Source organism: Cupressus sempervirens, chromosome 10 (assembly GCF_028749045.1).
Source record: "Cupressus sempervirens isolate cs-2001-9-10 chromosome 10, ASM2874904v1, whole genome shotgun sequence".
NCBI lineage: Eukaryota > Viridiplantae > Streptophyta > Pinopsida > Cupressales > Cupressaceae > Cupressus > Cupressus sempervirens.
In genome coordinates, this window is record NC_143127.1 from 420152483 (window position 1) to 420175675 (window position 23193).

General features: G+C 29.9%; 1 pseudogene; it reads right to left on the reverse strand.

Annotated features, from left to right (window-relative positions):
• Positions 1–3658: 3658 nt before the first annotated feature.
• The window catches only part of LOC149534493 (uncharacterized), a 53156-nt pseudogene continuing 33621 nt past the window's right edge, over positions 3659–23193 (reverse strand).

Here is a 23193-nt window from a genome sequence, read left to right on the forward strand (position 1 = left end):
GTTGTTAGATAATGCATGTCAAGCAAAATATATAGTATGGGTCGAGCACCAATATGTGTCAATTAGAAAGTTAGCACCGAGTCACTCTAGTGATGAGCAAGTTAATACATGTCGATTGATTCAGATGTTGACTGAATAGTGGATGTCGATTCATTCAAAGGCCATGTTATAGCATTGAAGATATAGTGGATGTTGAGCATCAGAGGCTTCAAGTGTTGAGTAAATAGTTTTGGACATAGTTGTTTGTAATGGCACAAACTCCTATGTAAACCATTTTTGGCCTAACTTAAGGATTTTTTGTGATTCTAGATGATAAGAATGAATCTATATTGAGAATCCCTATGCAGTACCTACAACTAATCAAATTAAGGGATGAATTAAGTGGAAAAATGGGTGAATCACAATCATTGATTCCTACCTAACCTTAGGTCACCTAGGTCTTCTTAAGGAGGATAAACCCTAAAGAGTTTAAGGAGTGAAGAGAGAACTTTGCATGCACAGACAAAGCATTGATGGTGACTAAGGAGTTTTGATTGAGTTATGAATTATGAAATCAATTAGAGAGAATAGAGGAAAGTAGAGAGAGGACAAAAGTGATACTTCTAATTAGAGAGGATCAAGTATACATCTAGAAAGAGGTGCTCTAATATCTAGTAGAGAGGTGGTAACTGAAGGATCAAGGCTAAGACATTCTAATAGGTGAATTAGTAAAATTTCTTAACTAAGTAGTCTTAGTAAGCTTTTGTAAATCCTTTAACAGGGTGTTTACTTCATTGTAAGTTGAATTCCTTTAACCAGGCACACTTCTAATAGGGTATTGAAATCCTTTAACAAGGTAACATCTAACAATATTTTTAAGCCTTTAACAGGGCAGACCTTTCATAGGGTATAATAGTTTATGATCAAACATTGTAAGCTTCATTGGATATACTTTACAACTGTAGTAGTGAAGATTTGTGGGTGTCATCCCCAACCTAGTTTTACCTTCTCATTAGAGGGTTTTTGGGTAACCAAATATCTTGTGTCATATTTGTCGATTTTTTATTTGTGTTTATGCTATGGATGAATATGCTTAGTTTGGTATTTCAATTGACATGCAAATTTTGAGATGGATGTGTGGTGAATGTTTTAATGGATAAAGTTTTGAATATTGATTTACCCCCCCCCCCCCCCCCCCCCCGAGTTTACTTTCCCTATTATATTTCCAACACTCAAGGTCAAATTGGGTGCCACTAAAGATAGAAAACCAAAGAGCAGACCAATCGCCTTAGAGTGGATCGATGGATTCAATCCAAAATGTTGTATGTTTGACTACTATAATCAATGGAGAGATAGTTGGTCAAAAAAATTTCTACTTAAATGGATCCTACTTTTCCTTTTTTCCTAATTAGCCCATAATAATAGTACTAACAATGGGTATGCACTGTCGTATGTGTTGGAATTATAATAGGAAAGGTAAACTTCTGAGGGGGGGTGAATCAGCAGTTTAAACTTGGACCCATAAAACTTTCACCACCACATCCATCTCATACATTCAATGTATAAACTAAAATAACTTGTAAAGCATGTACATCTAAAACATGTAAGAAAGTAAACATTCACACACAAATACAACACTAGATATGATTACCCAGAAACCCTCCAAGTGAGAAGGTAAAATTGGGGTGGGGATGAAACCCATAAATCTTCACTACTACAGTAATGAAGTGTATCCCATGAAAGTTACAATGTTTTAACCATGAAGCATGATCTACCATGTGAAAGGTCTACCCTATTAAAGGCTTACAAAGACTGTTAGGTCTCACCTTGTTAGAGGATTTCAACACCCTATTAGAAGTGTGCCTTGCTAAAGGACTTTAACTTACAACTAAGTAAGCACCCTGTTAAAGGATTTCAATATAGCCTATTAGGACTACTCTATTAAGAGATTTTGACTGAAATCACCTATTAAAATGTCTCAGCATTGATCTTGTGGTTAGCACTTGATTGCTTGATAACAGGTCACCTCTAAACTAATGTCTTCTTGATCTTTCTTGACCAGATATCTCTTTGTTGTATGTTATCTTCTTTCCTTTGTTCTGCTCTAACTAATTCTATAATGTAGTCTCACTTCATAACTCCTTAGCCACCATGAATGCTTTGTTTACGCATGCAAACTACTCTCTTTGCTCCTCCAACATTCATAGAAGACTTAGGGTTTGTCCTTTTTAAGAAGACTTTGGTGACTTAGGGTTAGGTATGAATCTATGGCTGAGATTCATCCATTTTTTTGCTTAATCCTTTCCATTTTCTAATTGGTTGCATGTAATTGCATTGGGAATCCAACTTAATATTTGTTCTTATCTCCAAAATATTGCAATTCATCCTTAAATCATCTCAAAAATGGTTTACATAGTTGTTTGTGCCATTACAAACAATTATGTCAAAACTACCTTACTTGACACCTAAGTCTTTAATGCTTAGCATACACTAACCTTTCTATTTTGATTCGACATATGTATCACTCGGCATCCACTATTTACTTGGTTCCTATGTCGCTTGACATACACTATCTTCTCGGTAATTGAGTGACTCAACACTCACTATGGACTTGGCATGCTCTATAATATACATGTTGTGCTCGATGTGTACTAGTAAATAACTTAAGTGTGCTGACACTCACTTGCCAAAACCAATATGAGATCAATAGTATGTATATTATTCTTTAGTAAACTTAGAAAGGGGAACAAGTATATTATCAAACATATTTTTCCCTACCCTAAATAGAAATAATGCCAATAGAACCTTGGAAAGATAGTTCTTCAGTTAATATGGAATTTGTTAATGAATTCATAAAACTATCTACTTTACCCTAGCAATGGCTAGGGAAAACAACCACAAGGCAAGCAAGAGTCCATTCAATTTTTGTATTGGCTAACATCTACTTTAAGAAAAATCCTTTATTAAAATACATATTTTCATATTCCCTCAAACAATCTGAGACAAATACAAATTTTATTGCCTAAGTATTCCCATCCAAAACTTAGATAGAAATTTGGTATTACCCACATATTTGGGTAATCTAGGACCTCATAAGACTGCAAGACCTCTACACAGTGGTCAATAATTTTATATACAAAGTAAGAAACCTTAAACAATAATCAGTAGGATTATCAAGCCAAGGCAAGATTGGATTTTTGTAATAGTATCTGATTATGAAAATTGAATAAAAATACCAGAGATGCAAATTGGTTTTTAGCTTCTTACAATAATACAATAGTTAAAATCAGCTCTCACCAATGTCTTAAATTCCAAATTTAGCATTGGGATCTTGCCTAGAATGATGATTTTTAAATTCACTAAACTTGTCGAGACCTAAGAAAAAATGTGTGAATTCTAGGATTTTTGCATAGAAAAATGGTATTTAATTCCCAATAGCAGACAGAAAGTAATGCCTTCCATCAACAATATGGTCATTCTATAGTAGAAAACTTCTAATTTGTTAGTTTCTATATGATACAAGAATCATTTCAAAAGCCAATAGTTCTCTCTAAAATAATGAGTAGAGGTTGTATCAAAACTAGAAAGGAAAAATTTTAGAGGAGTATTATTAATAAGTCAACTTATCCAGACATGTTGATTTCCCTACAAGTTGATCCTAGCTAGTTCCATTTCCATCCTAACCAATCTTTAGCTTCCCATTAGACTGGTAGTTATAGAAATCCTCTTCTGACCCATTTTTGACAACATTTGCTAGAGGAATGAAGTAATCCAATGAAATCCCAAGAACATTGAAAGACACATCATCAGTCATCCATGTTTCTTCCATTCAGGTTTTGGTGTGGTCCATTGCAATCTCTCCAAATTTGAAGAGGGTAACAATAGATTGACCTAAGTGAGCAATCATGACACCATCTGCTACTTTGTAATCATTAATGGTTGTTTCTATGGTAGTTTCCCAATAAACAGTGTGTATCCCAATAGCTTGAATTTGATTAAGTTGAGAGTCCTTGATATATACAAGAAGACATGTTTTTTGACTAAAATATCCAAAAAGCACATGCCTGATAATTTCTATAAGACTATCACTTCTATCTTGTAGAACTGATGGATCAATAGAAAGCTTCAAGGTAAAGCAATCTTCATCTCCAAATGATTTTTCTCCTATAGAAAGAGCATTTATGAACATGATTGTTGTCATTCTAGGATCTAAACCCTGAGAAGAGAGAATTGAAAGGGCATGAGAGAATGCATTGTTATTAACTAGATCACATGTAAGCAATTAAATGAAATTTGATGCAGCAACTAACTTGTGTCAGTCTATATTTATACATGTCCCTCTACCTTCCCCATTAGAAATATATCCTAACAATCCTATAACTATGCAACTCTGTGTTTAAACACTACCTCACCAAAATTTCATACTAATACCTTATGAACACTAGTGAAGGCAATAAATTTGCTCTTCAAAATGAGAATCTATATTGTACTTGCCTACTTATGGAACACCAAACTAAGACTATTTTTGACATGCTCCATAAAAAATTGTAAAAAATATTATATAACTTAGCCAACCTAATCATGCAAATAGTGATTTTCAAAATTATTTTAATAGACCATTATTTGGGTTTAAATGTACTCTGCATACAGACACATTAAAATGAGAAATCTATTGAACCATGACTTGTTATTGGGTCCACCTCAGTATAAGCTGTAATAAAACAAATAGCTTTTGAGAATTTCTACGTACGGGCCATGTCTGATAATGGTCAAAATAAAAGTAGAGTGAAAGATGTTGAATCAATTGAATGAAATACCTGAAGAGCATGACAAAGGGGCTCAGCAGGACCCTTCGTAGCATGTGAACCTAGCCATGGTGTATGATGCCAGACAATCTTTCCATTGCTTCCAACATGCACTTTAATTTCACCCAAAACTAACTCCATCGACCACATATCTGACATGATTTGCCACAAAACATAGCACCCATTTTCCATAGCCTTGATGCTTTGAGAAAATTTTACAACTATTTCAGATTCTATAGATACCATTTTGACTCATACTACCATATATGAACTCTTAATTGAGTTCAAAAATTTTATATAGCCCATTGCTACCATGTATTGCTACACAATGTACTATGGTGATGATGCTTCCTACCCAAATGTACCAATCAAAGTACATTAGTATAAAAGAACATTCATTTCTGCCTAAACATAGATCAATATATGTCAGAATCAACAACTAGTAACTATTAATTCTCTACAAGTTGACTTAAGAAAAATCCCCAGCTTAATCTGCACCTAATGTTTTCCCCTCTAACCTTATCAAACATTTTGCTGATCACACACTTTCTAGATTCTAGGTATCTAAACTTTTGATTTCATTAGTGATCACACGATCTATACTATGTTGAGAATGAATTCAGACTGCTTCCTTTTTTTATTGATAGGAATCCCATCTATTCAATGCAGACTTGTGTCTAACACTATTTATGTTTTTCTTGGTAATGTGAGGAGAATCTATAGGCATAAGTCCTTAATTGAACATTTATTTTGAATTTTCATCTCAATATGAAATAATATTTTCAATTGTCTAAAGAAATGATCATAAAGTATATGTGATGACAAGTTTGTGTTGATTCTCTAAAGTGTCATGAATGTAATTTTTTTTCTCTTTTGCAAGTGAGATTTCATTAAGCATTTATTGAATTTTTGTCATATTTTAAATATGATTGTTGTTGTTTTAGTGTTTTTATATGTTTTCTTTCCTCAATAAGCTAACTTGGTATGGTATTCATATTGATTTTGATAACTTGTTGGGTTTGAAATGATTATTGGATTAGGAACTAAAATTGTAGATTGGAAATATCTAGTTGATATTTTATTTGTTTTTGGAAAATAGATGATTGGGTTTGATCCACTATTGATATTGTTGAACACTTTCTATATAGTGATAAGCATCTAAACTATGATATATTTCTTGATTGCCACTTTCTTTTTTATTCTAATCATTACCTATTCTCAATGACCAAAATGTTAATATGTCTTATTGAGTTTTTTTTCCATGGTGATTTTAATATGAGAATAAGTTGTAGCTATAAGTTATTAGTTGAGCAGATGAAATAATAGTTGATGTTGTAAAGTTATTATTAAAATCTTGCTGAAAAATCTCTAGGGTTTCCAAAATCATGTTGTATATTGTATTTTGAATTAGTTTATACAGTTACTCAATTTTCTTTTAAATTGCTTTCTATGAGAAATAAATTATTTTTAGTTCATTTATTACTTTATTTTCATTGCTTTTTTGCATTCTTTTTTTTTTTTTTGGTTCATTGAGTTTGAAGAATCAATAAAGCTACATCTTTATCTAGTAAAATATGCCCCTTTAGGTTACAAAAATTCTTCTTAATACACAATTTGTTGTTGGTTCCATCTGAAAGCTTGCAGAGGAGAATTTAAAGCAGTTCCAAGAGAAGAATTTTCCAGCCTTTCTCATATCTTTCCCATTAAGCTAGAAAATAATTATTAACCCATGGATAGTTGTAAACTTGTAGGTTTGATTTTCAAGAATATTCTAGATGTGAAGGAGCCACATAGAAATGCTATATTTATACAGGGATGGATTCCCCTAAACGGGAGTGTTATAAGCCAGATCAAAGGCTACTTATTGTAAACCCTTTCTTTACCTATTTCAAAAGTGTGATCTACATCTCCATAGATTATTGTAAAAATTGTTGGTATTGAACTACCGCAAGGTCACTAGCCAAAGCTCATCAAAGCTCTATTTCTTAACATGGGTAACCCACAAATAGAATTGCCTCCTCATCTCAAGCAGGTTATTTTGGAAACTCTAGGTTATGTTTGTGAGGAGGTTGTTGCAAATGTTTTTATTGAGGATCAGGTGAATTCTATCATTATAGCTATTATTTAGGGAATGAATTCACCTTATGTTAATAGTGATATTAGGTATGTTGCTGCTACTACAACATTCTCCAATGGTTTTTACTTTTCTAAGACAAATATTGATAATGAAGTAGACAAGAATTATGTAATGGAGGTAGTAAGTGAAGTAACTTTATCTCATGAACGGAGCATTCAACAAGCACATTTGAATGCTTAATGCAAATATCTTCAACATATTATGATAAGATATCTTCATATATGCAACATATATTTTCCATTATAATAAATGTTGTCAGAACAGATGAAGAACCCATTTCTCTCTGAGAAATTGAGTTTTGGAGTTATATTTGTGATAAGGAAATTGATATCACACATAATATGGAAGGAATTTAAGTGGAGATTATAATTTTCACTATTTTTATTTCATCAAGAAGACACTTCCAACACTTGTGCCAATGTTATTAGAGACACTCTTGAAATACAAAGATGACCAAGATCAGGATGAAGGGGCTTGGAACCTATCCATGGATGGAGGAACTTGTCTAAGACTTGTTGCAAAAACTTTTGAATATTATATTGTTCCCCTTGTTATACAAAATAGCTAGCTCTAAAATCTGAAAATGCCAAAAACCAGTTGATTTTGAGATGTGAAAATGCCACGAAATAAAATATAGACAAAAGAAAAACTATTTTTCCACTTTTTTTTATAGGAAATCAGCTTCTTTGGAGCTTTGGATGGTGACTTCTCTTCTTGTTGATGCATTGGCTCTTACTAGAGAGGTAAGACATTAAGAAAATTAACCATGTCACACAACATGTTGTTGAATATATAAATCATTTAGGTGTGGGTCATTGGTACAAAAACAATAATATATGGCTAAATAAACTACTAGAAATTGTAGATATATGACTATTTTTATCACGTGACCATTAGTAGTTTATTGCCAGACATTTATCTCATGACCAAATTCATGACTAAACAATTTTAGTCATTTATTTGGTAGTTCATTTAATCATTTATTTGGTAGTTGATTTGGTGGTGTATTTGATAATTTATTTGGTAGTTTATTTGATAGTTCATTTAATCATTTATTGGGTATTTTTTGGTGGTTTATTTAGTAATAAATTTGGTAGTTTATTTAATTATTGATTTAGTAGTTTATTTAGAAGTTTATTTTTTAGTTTATTTGATTGTTTATTTAATCATTTATTTAGTTGCATGAGGGCACGATGGAATTGAACCACCATCCTCCTACTTATAAATTAGGTGCTCTTCCATTAAGCTAATAGCCTTTTAAAAAAATCATACTATATCTGCTAATAATTATTATTAAACATAGATTCAAATTTTGCCATATATAGTTCAAGAATTAGAAAATTCTAAGCGAATTATGACTATTAATACTTTAATCTCAATGATCATATATATAAACAAATCAAATCTTTGAAATTATAAAGAAATTATTGATGTGCGAACATTTGTCATATCAATATATTATATTAATAACATGCCTAATTTAAAAAAAAATTAAAAAAACACAAATCATTTTGTAAACATTTCTAAAAAATAAAAGCATAAATAATTTTGTATATATTTCTTACTAATTGAATTGTCTCACAAAGAAGGAAAGAAAAGGTAAACTAATTTGTTATTTCTTCATTCTATTTTTTCAAGTAAAAGCTAACCATAAAAAAATCAAAACACAAATCATTTTGTAAGAATTTCATTCCAATTGAAGTGTCTCACAAAGAAAGAAAGAAAGAGTAAACCATATTATTCAATATGTCATTTTAACTTAAGTAATTAATTTTTTCATTAAAAAATAAAAAGTTTACTTTTTCCTCAACTCACACATAAAAAATCACATTAAATTAGAATTTTATTATTTTGTACTATGCATTAAATCTAAACAAAATTATAATTAGCATATAAAAATTTACATAAAAGTTCAATTTCGCATCATCATTATAAGTGAATATGTTTCTTAATGTGTTCTTTGATTTCCAGTTTTGATTAAGTAATACAATAACTGATGGTAATATGTTTTCTCCAGGCTTCATGGTACATACATTTAAACTAGCTTAAAGAATGCAGTGAACTTCTTCAAAATGCTCAAAATACCTTGGAAGAAAATGTCGAATCTCTCTATGTCATTGAAGAAAATCATGAAATCTCAAAACTCTTGAGAAAAGATTGATACAAGTATGAGGATATCTTTTAATCATTATTTTGTAACTTATGTCAAACCTACTACTTGTTGGTAAGACAATTGCTTAGTTGATTTGAGTATTATCATTTGATTGATTGATGAAGAGGATTTGATCAAATGAGATAGCAAGATTGCCTAGAGGAAAGGTTGAGTTATGGTATGAAAAAGGAGTACAAAGATCAGTTGAGATAGTGATGATATAGTGTATTGTTTATCTACTTAAGGCTGTAAAGGTTGGATATACTAATTAAGTATAGAAGAACAAGTAAGAAGAATTGTGTCTGCCAAGCTTGATTGAGTGCATAGTAGGTACTGAGCAAAGTGAAGATTCAGTGTATGTTGAGTGAACATAGTGTAAGTTGAGTAAAGTTTAGTTGGTACTGAGTATCAGTAAACTTTACTATTTGCTAATTTAACTAGTCTTGACCGAGTGGAAGAATGGTATGGAAGCTTAGTGATAGCATATTGATGTTGAGTGCTAGTATTCATGTTAAATTGTGGATTTGATGAATCTGAGCTAACTATTTTGTTTTCTTGAATTAATTGGAGCATGTGGAAGATAACTATGATGAGCTAGTGGCACAGAATTCAAGGTAAACCATTTTGTGGAAAATTCAAGGAAGAATGAGGAAGAAGTTTCTACAGGAACTAAATAGAAAAGTGGGTACATTCATTGTATCCTACCTAACCCTAAAATGGATGATTATGGTTAAATAGAAAAAGATCTTAAATCTTTATTTATAGAGAGAGTTGGTCAGAAGCAAAGGTTTTCATGTGTGAGAACCTAAGGAAGACAAGGAGTCTAGGGTATTGCTTCATTCAATGGCCAGATAGAAGAAATTACAATTGGCATGCAAAGCAAGAAGGCTTAAGAGTATGAATGCTTGAAGGTTGAACAAGCTATTAGAGCTGAGGTTTGTGAAAGCCAAGTAGAATGGAGGATTGAAACAAAGATCTATAATCTCCAAGTGAGTTGTAATTTGTTATCAGATCAAGCCTTACTATTACTTTTTAATCATTGTATCAATTGAGAATAATTCCTCTAGATTAAGGTTGACCTAAAAATTATTAGTAAATCCTTTAACCAAGTGACATTCCAAGTGAATGATCTAAAGTCCTCTAACAAGGCTCACTCCTAATAGGGTGATTGAAATCCTCTAACCAAGTCACATTTAATAATATGTATTGTAACCTTTAACAGGGTTGGCCTTTCACAGGGCATCACTTTAGAAGAGTGAGAATTAGTAGCATGTTATGCATGGTTTTTCCCAAATTGGGTTTCCACGTAAAATCCTTATGTCAAATGTGTTATTGAATCTTTTATGTTTTATGTTTACATTTCTACAAAGTTGTTTTGACCTAGGATAGTAACCTACAAAGTTTAAGTGTTGTATGATCTAATGGATGCATGCATAATAAAGTTTTATGGATATGGGTCTACTAAGCATTGGTAAGTTTTATTTGTACATCTAGACCTTGGATAACTAATTCAACCCACACAACCCCCCCCCCCCCCCCACCAAAAAAGTTATTCTAAAGAATTCCAACAAAAACAATAGCATACCAAGTTTAGTTATATGCTAAGATGTAGCAGTTTGTCAATAGTTGCCCTATCAACTAGACAATTATTTCCACCCTTTGAAGACCTCTACAGCAGATTGGAAAAAAGTGATGCACATCATATTATATTCACAAACAACTTTTCCAAATGCATAGTGTTCATTAGTACTTTTAATCCCAACACATAATTTTCATTTCCTACCCAAAATATTCAAAGATAGTAGATTACAAAGAAGGCTACAAATCTCTAGCTAAAGGACATGGAGAGGCATCACCACATGCAAAATATTGGAAGATTTTATTTCCAAATGGAAGCAACATGTAATTCAAAATACTATACAAATTAATAATTATTTGTAAGGTTTCTCAATAGTTCTTCAAGATATTCTTTGATTTTGTTACAAGAAGTGTAATCTTAATTTTCTATGGGGGCCATTTTACTTCTATTTTTTTCCAAAAAAGTTCTAGTAGCACCCTCAATAATAAGATACATTCTATTTGACCATTAATATTAAGTGGTTATATTTTACCCCTATAAATTAAATTTGGCTGAACAGATATAATAGACCTTCATTTTAAATATAGAGGTATCAACATAGTCTTAGGCTCTCATATCAAGTAGATAAAAAAACTATGAGTGATATCAAACCTTACAACCTATTGATCATCATTTTCTTGACTTATTTATAACATCAAGCACTCTAAATCCAACTCTTAGTGAGCAGTGATCTTTTAAACATAGCACTTTCTAAAGTCTTCATGTTCTAAGATTACAACCATGAACTATTTCATTGTTAAAGATACTATAGAAAGGTTGTTACCTAATTTTTAATATTCCTAGTTGATGCCTGATTTTTTTCTAAAGACCAAGCTATACCTTAGTTGGAATCAATTTGTAGAATTTAAACAAGTGACAATAGCAATAGTGATCAATAACTGATAGATCGTCTAAATAGAAGCAACATCTAAATACAAGATAAAAATTTTGAAATTAGAGTATTTAAGTAAAAATAATTTATGAGAATGATATTTCAACACATCTCTAAGAGTTTTCAAATTTTAAACCACAACCATAAGAATATTACAAAGAAATCATACCTAAAATGATAGAGGAAATGATACATTTGATAGATATTGGAAATAGTTTAAACTTTAGAAGAAGCTTGACTATTGAGTTGATTTATAACAGATTTAAGTTGTGAGTTAAAAAGTGAAGTACCTTGTTGAACTTCCACAACACAATCTCAATTGTGAGACCTAGTGGCCTTCACTCTTGGAGCACACCCCAATGGACCTCTTGATTTTATTAGAAATCTTATTCTTCCCAACAAATATATTCATTGCATAAAAATTGTAACAACTACCATTTAATCAAAGATTTCAAACATACCCATTAAATCAATTATGAAAACATGTAAATAATAAGAAATGAGAAAATATAATTTTAGATGTTTCTGGTGTTTTTAGAAAATTTGGTCACACAACACATTTCAAATTTTGATTTGTTTATAATGTTTATATCATTAAGTTAAAAAAATAGGAAGGATCAAAGAAAAATCCAAATAGGAAGGGTCATTTTGAAAAATCTAAATATGATTTTTTAATTTTTCTATCCCAACCTATAGTCTAAACTCTAGTTTTTTTGTTGTTTCATCTGAGCTGCAATCTAAGTCTCATCCAATATAGTTCTTCATGTTACAAGCACAAGGAAGCTAGAAACTTGTGATGCTAGGAAGTGAAAGTTTCTTAAACTCACATGAGACTTTGTCTTTGATAAGGTGCAAGGTAAGGCATAGGGGATTGCAATTTTCATTCAGCGTCCAAGGAGGTTGAGAAGTGGAGGGTAGACCTTCAACATATTATTGATACAATTATTGGAGACAAAAGATCTTAGAATTATAAACTGTTAATGATTCAGAGATTCCATGATTGCATCTTCCAACACAAATAGTAAAGCATATCTACCAAGAATAGTGATTGATAAATTTAAGAATGAGTAGTGACTATTTGACTCTAAGGAAACCAACATATCAACTTTCAAAAGGTGTAGGTTAGTCTGATTTGTAAGTCTCTAATGTAAGCTCGTAGTCCAACCTCTAGATCTATGCACAAGTAGGATCAATATAATGGACATAAATATTATAGTAAATTCCATTCCTTCAAATTCATAGATATTTTAAGCTATTTTTTTATCCTATACTTGTGAAAAAGACATTATTATGAAGTGTTGGCAAAGAAAGTTTGATGTTACATATCTAGAATCTTTCTATGGTATTAGAGCTAAAAATCCTACTAGCTATAGGTTTATTTGATGAGTGAAAAAAGAGAATAGGTACCAACATGGGTAATAATCATGAGGAAGTAAAGGCTTTGTTTAGGAGATTTGAGAAGTTGCATCTCGGTATGACCAAGAAATTAAAGGAAGTGGTCCAATTGTTGAAGGGAATCCACTAAAATCCTAGTGGTAATAAGTCTAAAAATATATAAGTGAAGGAAGAAAAATTCTCAGTCAAGACATTTAGATCTATGTTTTTTACTAACATAGAAGTTGGTGAGGACCAATTAGGTTAAATTAATAAAATGAATTGCCTTCTTGTTGAATGTCATGCCCTAAGTAAAGCTATTAAAAATGACATGAGTTTTACCAGATAGTTTGGACTAAGATCAAAAGGAGTGCATAGGAGTAAAGGGTATGAGAGGAAGGATATTGAGTATTGTTTGGGGAAAATTACAATGCCCAACTTTGATGGAACAAGTAGCACCACAACCAGATCATGGTTAAAAAAACTTGACACTTACCACTCATTAAATCCAATGATGTAGTTAGAGGCCATCAAATTCACAACCTTATATTTGGAATGAATATCTCATGAATAATGTAACCATTGGCTAGCAACTTAGGGATGTGACTCAATTTTAACAACAGAGAAATTCTATCAATGATTGATTCAGAGATTTTATAAGATAGACCCAGATATACATTTTAGGAATGTAGACCAATTTAAGAAAAGAGCATGGTAGAAGACTTTGTAGCTGAGTTTGAAATATCATTGTAATGGAGTCTAATGTGACAAAAAAAAAGGTTGAGAGTGCTCTTTGTTAAAGGCTTAGTTGAGCTTTGAACTTGGCAAGATACAAATTCTATAGTAAGATGAAAACTCCACCTAGATAGACCAAAAATTATTTTTCAAATAATCTCAATACCCCCAAGGATGCCTATAGAAAAGAAAAGAAAATGGACATAACTAGGAAATAATTAAGGAGAAGGAAGTTGTATTTCACATGCAAGGAACCGTGGCAGCCAAGACATCATTTCTTGGAAATAGGATAGGTACATTATATTGAATTTATCTCTGATGAAGATCCTGAAGGTGATGAGGTTGGTTCTAAAAATGAAGTCAAAAATGTTGAAGAATCTACAAGAGGCACTCTTGTTGCCCTCATGTAATGTCCCCTCTCTTAGGTGGGGATTAAAAATAAATAACACTAATGAAATTGAAATAATAATTAGTATTAGTATTGTAATACAATAAAAAAAATCATGATTATAATCAAATGATAAAATTAATTTAAAATAAATATAATATAAAAGAATAAACCATGATATACTATAGTCTACAATATAAGAGAAAAACACTATCAAGCAAAGTTGTCAATTACCTCTACCGTTGAAAAGTAAAAGTCAGTACATATCATTTGTGACTTGTCCATCCCAAACTATATTCTAATAATATGTTTTTTTACAAGAACTAAAATTTTGAATACAAATTAATCAATGCATCTTACTATAAAGTATTGTATAATATCAAGTAAACCAATTGTCTACTCTTTTTATATAGATTATTGGAAGAGTGCAACTCATAATCCATTGATTATAAAAAGATAAATTTAATGACAATTATTATGACAATTATTATGACAACTAAAATTTCAAATATTTGAAATGAACTAACAATATTGTATCTAAGACTAACCTAACTCTTACAAATAATAGTAGGTGAAGATAGCTTGAGGAGAGGGTGAGATTGTATTTTAATTTAAAACAAAAACCAAAATTAATGTATCGCTAAATAAGATATATTTTTAATCAGCTTTGTCTTAACTCTGTAAACTGGAACAACTCTAAATTCAAATCACAATTTGAACCAATAAGACAAAACATAATTGTCACATATGGTTACAATAGCAAGTGGACTGAATTCTTGTTGGCCATGTTCCATTGATGATACACCTAGAAAAAAAGACACCCTAGTAGAATCCCAAATTTTATTTTTGCTAGTATAAAACCTCCCTATGTGCTCACTGACTTTACTTACTTTTGGACATGTAAAGCATGTTTCTAAGTACTAAAACCTCTTCTCTTTTTGGGCTACTCAAAGGAAATAGTTGGATGCGAAGAACTAGAGCTGGGCATAAATAACTGAGGGGTGTTAATTCATCCTATCACCATGTACTTTTTTTCGTTATTGTTCGTGTGAGAGGAGCTACAAATTTAGACATTGTAGTGTTAGTTTTCAGATTGCTTTGTTTAACTTCATAAATAATCTATAACCACACTCATGAGTTTATCTCTATTCAATCTATAAGGTGGAAATTCAATGAGGGGATCACCTTGTCATCAAAGTTGTAGAAAGCCCCTGCAATTTTGTTGGTACTCTAATACTTTCTCGAGTCAATCACTTAATTTGTATTTGTTCAAAACAACCATTCATAGATATCAAATGTATGTATTGAATATTCAAACTGCTTTATTCCCTCAAAAGAACAACACTTGGCCAATATTTAATATATGTAGTACATCATCAAAAAAAAAGATAAGAGGCAAAGAAACAACATGGGAATGTATGTTGAAAATAACCATTCATCATTTCAATGAATTAATTTTGATATTTGATTTTCTCATGACTTGATACTTGATTTCTTTATATCAGTTTCGGCTCAAAAGGCCATACAATTTTATTTTTTTCAATCAATTTCCAATGCTTGTGAAACTTGATGCAGTTAAATTCATATATGTTTCTAATACTTCAGCATAAAAATTTGTAAGTTTGGTGATACATTACTAGCTAAGTGTTGACTAACACTTATTAGTCCCACCTATTTATAGGCGAGACTATTGTTTTCACCTCAAATATGAGGATTTGTTTGCCTCAAAAATTTTGGTGTCCTCAAAAATATTTTACACAAATCCTAATGTCTGCTCGTGTCTGCGGGAAAATGAAGATTATTTTTTTCCTAAAAATGTGAAAAACTAAAATTCTCATTGGCCAACACAATTTCTCCCAGTTGAAAAAGGAATTTTCCATTTATAAAATTGAAGGAAAAAAATGTAGGAATCATCCGTGCATATAAATTAAAATTTTGAATGAAGCATGACAATAAATGATTTAATCAACTGCTACATTCATCAATTTCTATCTGGGCATTGGGGATCGTGTTGATGCAAATGTTAAACCAAAACTATAAAAATTATAAGAATTTTCCATTTATAAAATTGAAGGAAAAAAATGTAGGAATCATCCGTGCATATAAATTAAAATTTTGAATGAAGCACGACAATAAATGATTTAATCAACTGCTACATTCATCAATTTCTATCTGGGCATTGGGGATCGTGTTGATGCAAATGTTAAACCAAAACTATAAAAATTATAAAGTTTGTACTGCGCAATTATCATCATTTCTGGTACACAAACAATGATAAACACATTTGCTAAGATATGTAAAATATATATTTTATTTAATTTTTTAAGTAATTTTATATTATATTTTAATTTTCAATTAAATAATATTTTAGAATTAATTTAGAAATGAATTTTTAATTTATATAAAAATTATTAAATTTAAATAAAATAATAATAATTAAATGAAAATATTAAATAAATATATGTGTTTCAATTAGAAAATTAAATATATTTGTTTTATAATTTTTTATTTTAAATAATTATCAAAAAAAATTACTTTAATTATTTTCAAAAATTAATATTTTTAAATAATTTTAATAATTATTTTATGTTAAAATCATCAAATTTGAAGAAAGATAATAAAAATTAATTTAAATATTTTATTAAAATTGATTTCAATTTTCAAATGCAAGAATACTTTCTTTGCTTAGTATTTTAGTTTGAAATCTTTTCTTTCAATTAAATTATAAATTTGATAATAATATAGATAGTTATAATTACATTAATAATTATATTTTTATATTACACTTTTAAAAATTTAATATAATCTTCAACATATATTATAATTTAATAATTTTGATAATCTTCAATAATGAATATTAAAAATAAAAGAATATAATCTTCAATAAGTCCTATTAAAAATAAAAGAATAACAAGAGAGAGGGTGATTTTGTACCATGATATAAGATCATTCCAATATAAGATAGAGAAAAATCTAAAATATATACTTTAAACATATATGTATATATTCCATCTTCTATATGTACTTTTAATGTTAAATTTTAATAATAGAAGTAAGATAACATAATACTCAACCTTTATCTTTCATACTCCTATAATAAATCTCTTCATATTAAACAAATATTTGTAATAATATAAAGAACTTTATAATATTCTAAAGTTAATTCTTCCCTTTAGATTACTCTTTTATGATTGTATATATAAATATAAATATTAAATACCAACTAATATTGCTTTTAAGTATAATCACTTATGGCTGACACCACTAATCATTAAAATGACATGATTATGTACCTTATTTATTATGTTATTATAAACATACAAAATGGTCCATACCTTCCATTGGAATCCCTAAAATAAAACATATAGGAATGTTAATCGTACATCATGAAAATAGAACTCATTTGTTTCTTGGAAAGTGCATCTACATATTAGGTGTTAATATTCATAACTATAGTCCTATATAATCTGCCTACTCATAAGACTATTCTAATTTCCAGTGACCATAATATTTAATATTTCTTTCTTTGGTAACATCAATATTATGAAGTGCATTCATAGTCATCCCAAAGACTAATTCATATTCCACCATTGGTCATCAACTATCTTAGGAAACATGCATGGTTTGAGTGGTATCCTTCATTCTCGATAGGATAATAGAAATTTATTTGAATAAATTTTAAGCATACTCATGCATGTAGTGATAACATGTCAATACTTTATAGAGATCAAACATTATTCAGTTATCCAGATCTCAGAGAGATTCGTCCTGCTCTGATACCATGTTGATTTTCAGAGGAACATTGCAAATGTAATAGCACTACCATTGTTGTGGAATGTGTGTTTCAAATGTAACATCCTCTTAGATTTATTTTGAGAATAAGCAATGAACAAACATGTCCCATGAAGGGACATGTCTATTTGTTAATCAAATAATAAATATAATAAAATAATTAATCATTTATTATTATATTAGTATATTATTTCACATATGTAAATGTGTGCGTGCGTGCGTGCGTGCGTGCGTGCGTGCGTGCGTGCGTGCGTGCGTGCGTGCGTGCGTGCGTGTGTGTGTGTGTGTGTGTGTGTGTGTGTGTGTGTGTGTGTGTGTGTGTGTGTGTGTGTGTGTGTGTGTGTAACTCAATTATATAATCATACATATGTTCATCCGATAGAAGCTATCTAACATTAACAAATTACTCCTAGTATTTTATTATTCTAGGTATATCAATATTTACATGTTGCATATCAAAATTGACCAAGGTAGTTATTTTTTATATTAATTGTTACAACAGATTTCAATAGGTTTCTTATAGCTTAAGGACATCCATACAATTTTTAATCCCAACCATAATTTTATATATTATCATTTATCATCTATTTCTAGTGTGTGAGTAATTTTTGCCTACTATTTCAAGGTTTTTTGTTAATATTCTAGTGTGAGGTCAATATTGTGTATGAAACTTTCTAATAGAATTTGAATGGGGATGTTGGTGGACGTAGATGTTTGCAATACATTTATATTGATCATTGTAATATACTAACTTTTATGGAATAATTTGAATACAGGGATATTTATGACTACAAATTTAATTCAAAAGTCTATGCACTTCATGAATAGAAGCTCTACTACTAACTCTTACATTAGCAATTTTATTTTTTTTAAATAAAAACTATTTCATAAACCAACTTCAAAAATATAATCTTTAATAGAACCCCAATATCATGGATTGATTTCTTTGAAACTTTGATTGCATGTCTATTAAACTTCACTTACTAAATGACAATTGTCCATCTTGAGAATAGAGAGATGAATTGAACTAGTAGAAATGTTATTTACAAATAATAGGGGTGAATCAATTTACTTCATTTCATTCATTTAATTCAAGTTCTAAGAAAGATCTTTTGACACAAATGTCTATATATGTGTAGGTGGTCAGCAATACATGTACAGTTGCCTGGTTGGACAGATGATCAAGTTAAGAATATTTGGAATATGTGTTTGAAGAAAAGATTACTACAAATGAGTATCAATCCTATCATACACCACTTATGTTTAGATATTATTCTTGCACCCTAATTTTCTTCCTATTTGGCTTTCCTTGGTTGTAGGGTAAGTTCCCAAGAACAACTTCCCAATATAATATGGTAATCTCATGAGTTATAATATGATAATATCCCAATACAAACTTGATGAGACAACAACAAAGTTTTGGGCATAACAACATCTTGGAGATTCTCTAATCTACAATGCTCAAAATTTGGATTGCCATTTTTTCCAACAAAGATTTACCTTGACAGGTTGGAATAAAGATATGGATAGGACCCAATAGTAAGACTCTGTAATACACTTTACATCTCCAAGTTACCCTAATTACTCAATCATGGATCAAGTTTTCATTTCAATATTTCACAAGCTTCATGTTTAGCAAAGGACAACACAACCCTAATATATCATTTCTTTAGATGAGAATTATTAGAGGGGGATTGAAATGAGAATTGAATCCAAGACATGAAATGAGCTTACCTAAGGCATTTTGTAGAGATTTGTATAATACAAAAAAATAAAATGTAATGTGGTTGGGCATAAAGATTTCATTTGTAGGTTGAAAGTGTGACCTACCTCAAAGGGATTATGAGAGGAGTGTAGAGGAATAGCTTATACAACACCAATAGCAAAGTCATTGCCCTTCCCATTTCTCATGCTAACATACTAATAACATTTTCCTTCCCACAGATCATAACAAAATGCATGCTCCCACTTGCACTTGTCATCAGCCTGTGCTAGTCCTTATTGTTTCCCTTGTCCCTTCACATTGTGAGTTGGGATGCCAATTCCATGCTTTAGGTGAATGGATTCTTACATAAGACTTCTGGAGGAGGATTCACTTAAGGGCCCATGATTCAAAGCCATCTCTAAAAGCAAAAGTACTTTTTTCCTAAAAAATAATTTGTGAAACTATGTCGATGGACAGATGAAAAGTAAAATGGAAACTAGGAATCACACTAAGTGTGCAATAGGTGTCCTAACAAAGTTGGGAAGTTCTATTAAAAGATTTATTTCTTAATTATTCAATAAATTAGATTTCTTTATATACAAACATAATAATATAGAGGTTGTTATTATTAATTGGTATTTTAATTAGTGAATTAAGTTGTTTATATATAAAAAAATATTAAATGTGTTATAATTGAGGTTTTTTGCTATGCTAAATTGTGTTAAATTAGAAAAAGATAAATGTTGTGTTTCATATAATATAAAGTCAATAATATGATTATAGTTTATGTAATTTTAAGGATGCATTCACAACTATCATGAGTGGTTATTTATGGAGTATTTTGATGATTAAAAAGTGGTGATGCATGTTTATGGTTAAAAAGTTCAGATGTCAATAAAAACATGTCATATATAATGATTGAGTTAGTTAAAGGTATCATTTTAGGTTAGTAAATTAATGAATTTTACAATCATACTACCCAAGATTTATTTTATTACATCTTTCTCACACAAAAAATGGTAAGGAAAAAATTTTTATCCCCACTTGTAATGTAAATCAAAGATACCAATTTATATAGCCATTGAAGATCATTACATAAATAATTCTTAGCACAAAAAGATTTATTTTAATTATATATTTAAAACATATCATCTAGATGTCTCTTGATGTGTCAATTTTTCACAATTATATTTAGTTTTAACTGTAAATTTATAACAAGACCAATGATGCCTAATCCCTGAGGTATATTAGTTCTTCAATTTTTCATAGATATACATGCATATATAATGTATCTAATCATCCCACACATTCAAGTAATGTTGGTGGAAAAGAGAAACTATAAACCTACTAATAATGAAGGTCACAAAACATAATAGTTTTATGAATATTAATTCTAAAGTTCTCCATCTACACAAGGTTTGAGGATGATATGATAAAAAAAAATCTCTATCTTTGGTATTTATTTTTTACATTAGTTAGTAATACATGGCTCTCAATGTTATGACCTTTCAACGCTTTGTCCCTTGGAAGTAAGGTTAATAACCAATGCTCTTTGCGCACAATCCCATAAATAATCAACACTTTTTCACTCACCCAAACTTATTGTCATTGGAAGTTGATAAGGTTGGTCTCTATGTCAAATTTATAGATAGATCATATAAACTGAAGAAAAATAGCTTGGGTTATAAGATTTTTGTACAGATTTTTAGTACATAATGTTAATGTAAATAAGATAAATTATATGTTGAGATTATTAAATATTCAATGATAATTAATATTTTTGATATCCATAGATAGAATTCAACTTTTCTTTTGACTATATGGAGGGTTTTAATTATTTTCTTTAGGAGTTTACAGATAGATTTTGAGGAGTTTGAGTGCAGATTGGGGGATTTTGAGTGCATTACTAGTTCAATATTTGTTGAGAGTAAATTCAAGGAACTTAACTAATAATGATGTATTGATATGACAAAAAATTCATGAGTGAGTAATAAAAGTTATAAAAAAAGTTAAAGAATGTATTACTATGATAAAAAAAAGAAATCATCAATCATTCATTTTAGTCATTTTTTAGGTGACAAATTATTAGTGATCAATTGTTTATTCATTTATTTAGTCACTTATCGTTGTCAACCTTGTGATTTTACCTAATGACAAAATTAGTCATTTATTTAGTAACTTATACTTACAAATGGAAAAACATTACTAGAATTTGATCACTTTTAGTCACATAGTCATTTATTTGTCAAAATTCTACTAGTGGATGGAGTGGTTGTTTAAATATGACAATAAAGCTAATCAATAATTGACATTAGAACAAACCATATTTCCCATTGGCCTTGATGGAGTGTTTATTAGTTTTTTGTATTTAAGAATGGTAGAAGATATGATCTGATTTAATAAATGGGTTGAAACACAATATCTAGTGAGAATCAAGTCCCTGTGATATCAATGTTCAATTTCTAGAAAAAATTGCAAAAAACACTCGAAAGAGTTGTATGCAAACCAAAAGCCATCATATTATTCAAAAATGTTAGAATATATACAATGATGGAACATGAAAAGTCACCATAGCCATGAATTTGAAATGTTTATGTGGCTATAATAAAAAAAACAATATTCAACTAAAACTATTCAAAACTAAGTGTTTCTTTACCCCAATTTGTCGAGGTCATAACTTTTGACCTAGAGCTCAAAATTCAAAATTGTTTACACTGTTGGAAAAAAGAACTAAAAATCTAATTTCAGTCCCTAAAACAATGAGCCTTTGGCAACCCAATTTTAAGGACTGATGAAATTTTAAAGTTAAAATTTTGAGCAAAAGAACTCTAAAAAAGTCATTTAAAAAGACCTGGAAAAGGTTTTTTTTTAATATGAAAAAGTTCCAAAATTTTGATTAGTATGGATAATCTAGATCAAGATAGGTCAATCAGTTATGGACTTATTTTTTGGTTTTTTGTGGCTTCATTGTGTAATAAAATAAAATTAAATGTGTAATTTATGATTGGGAAGTTAATTTTAAGTTTGTGTAGGCTTCCTAAATGTTCAAGATTCCTTTTGCAAGGATGACAAAGCATTTTGTAGTATCAAATGTCATTATGAATAGACTAATCTAAATGAGAATGTTGGGAGGCATTGAGTAAAAGTCATGACAACATGTTTTGTTCCTTCAATTCACCAACACAATATTAACAAGAATTTCCAATCAAACAAAGTCAAGAATATCCAATCTAGGAGGCTTGTAGTAGCTTGTAGGTCTCTCTCTTGAATTAAGACCTATAATTAAGTTCCATATATGAATAACTAAAAGCTCAATTTTTAGTAGAGTTATCACTTGAGCATATTCAGTTTTATGCCATAATATGATGTGCTATAATTTTACTAAGAATGTTTGTAACCTATGTGGGAAGCTATGATTTGTATATAGATTTCAGAGAAAAATAATAGATTGTCTATGTCACATGCTATAATTTTACTTAGGATGTCTGCAGCCTATGTGACAAGTTATTTTTTCCCCTTCATTTCTAACTACACATATATATGTTATGTGTTCCAATTCCACTATTTTTATATTTGAGCATTATTTATAGCTATTAATTCATAATCTCTTTGTAAT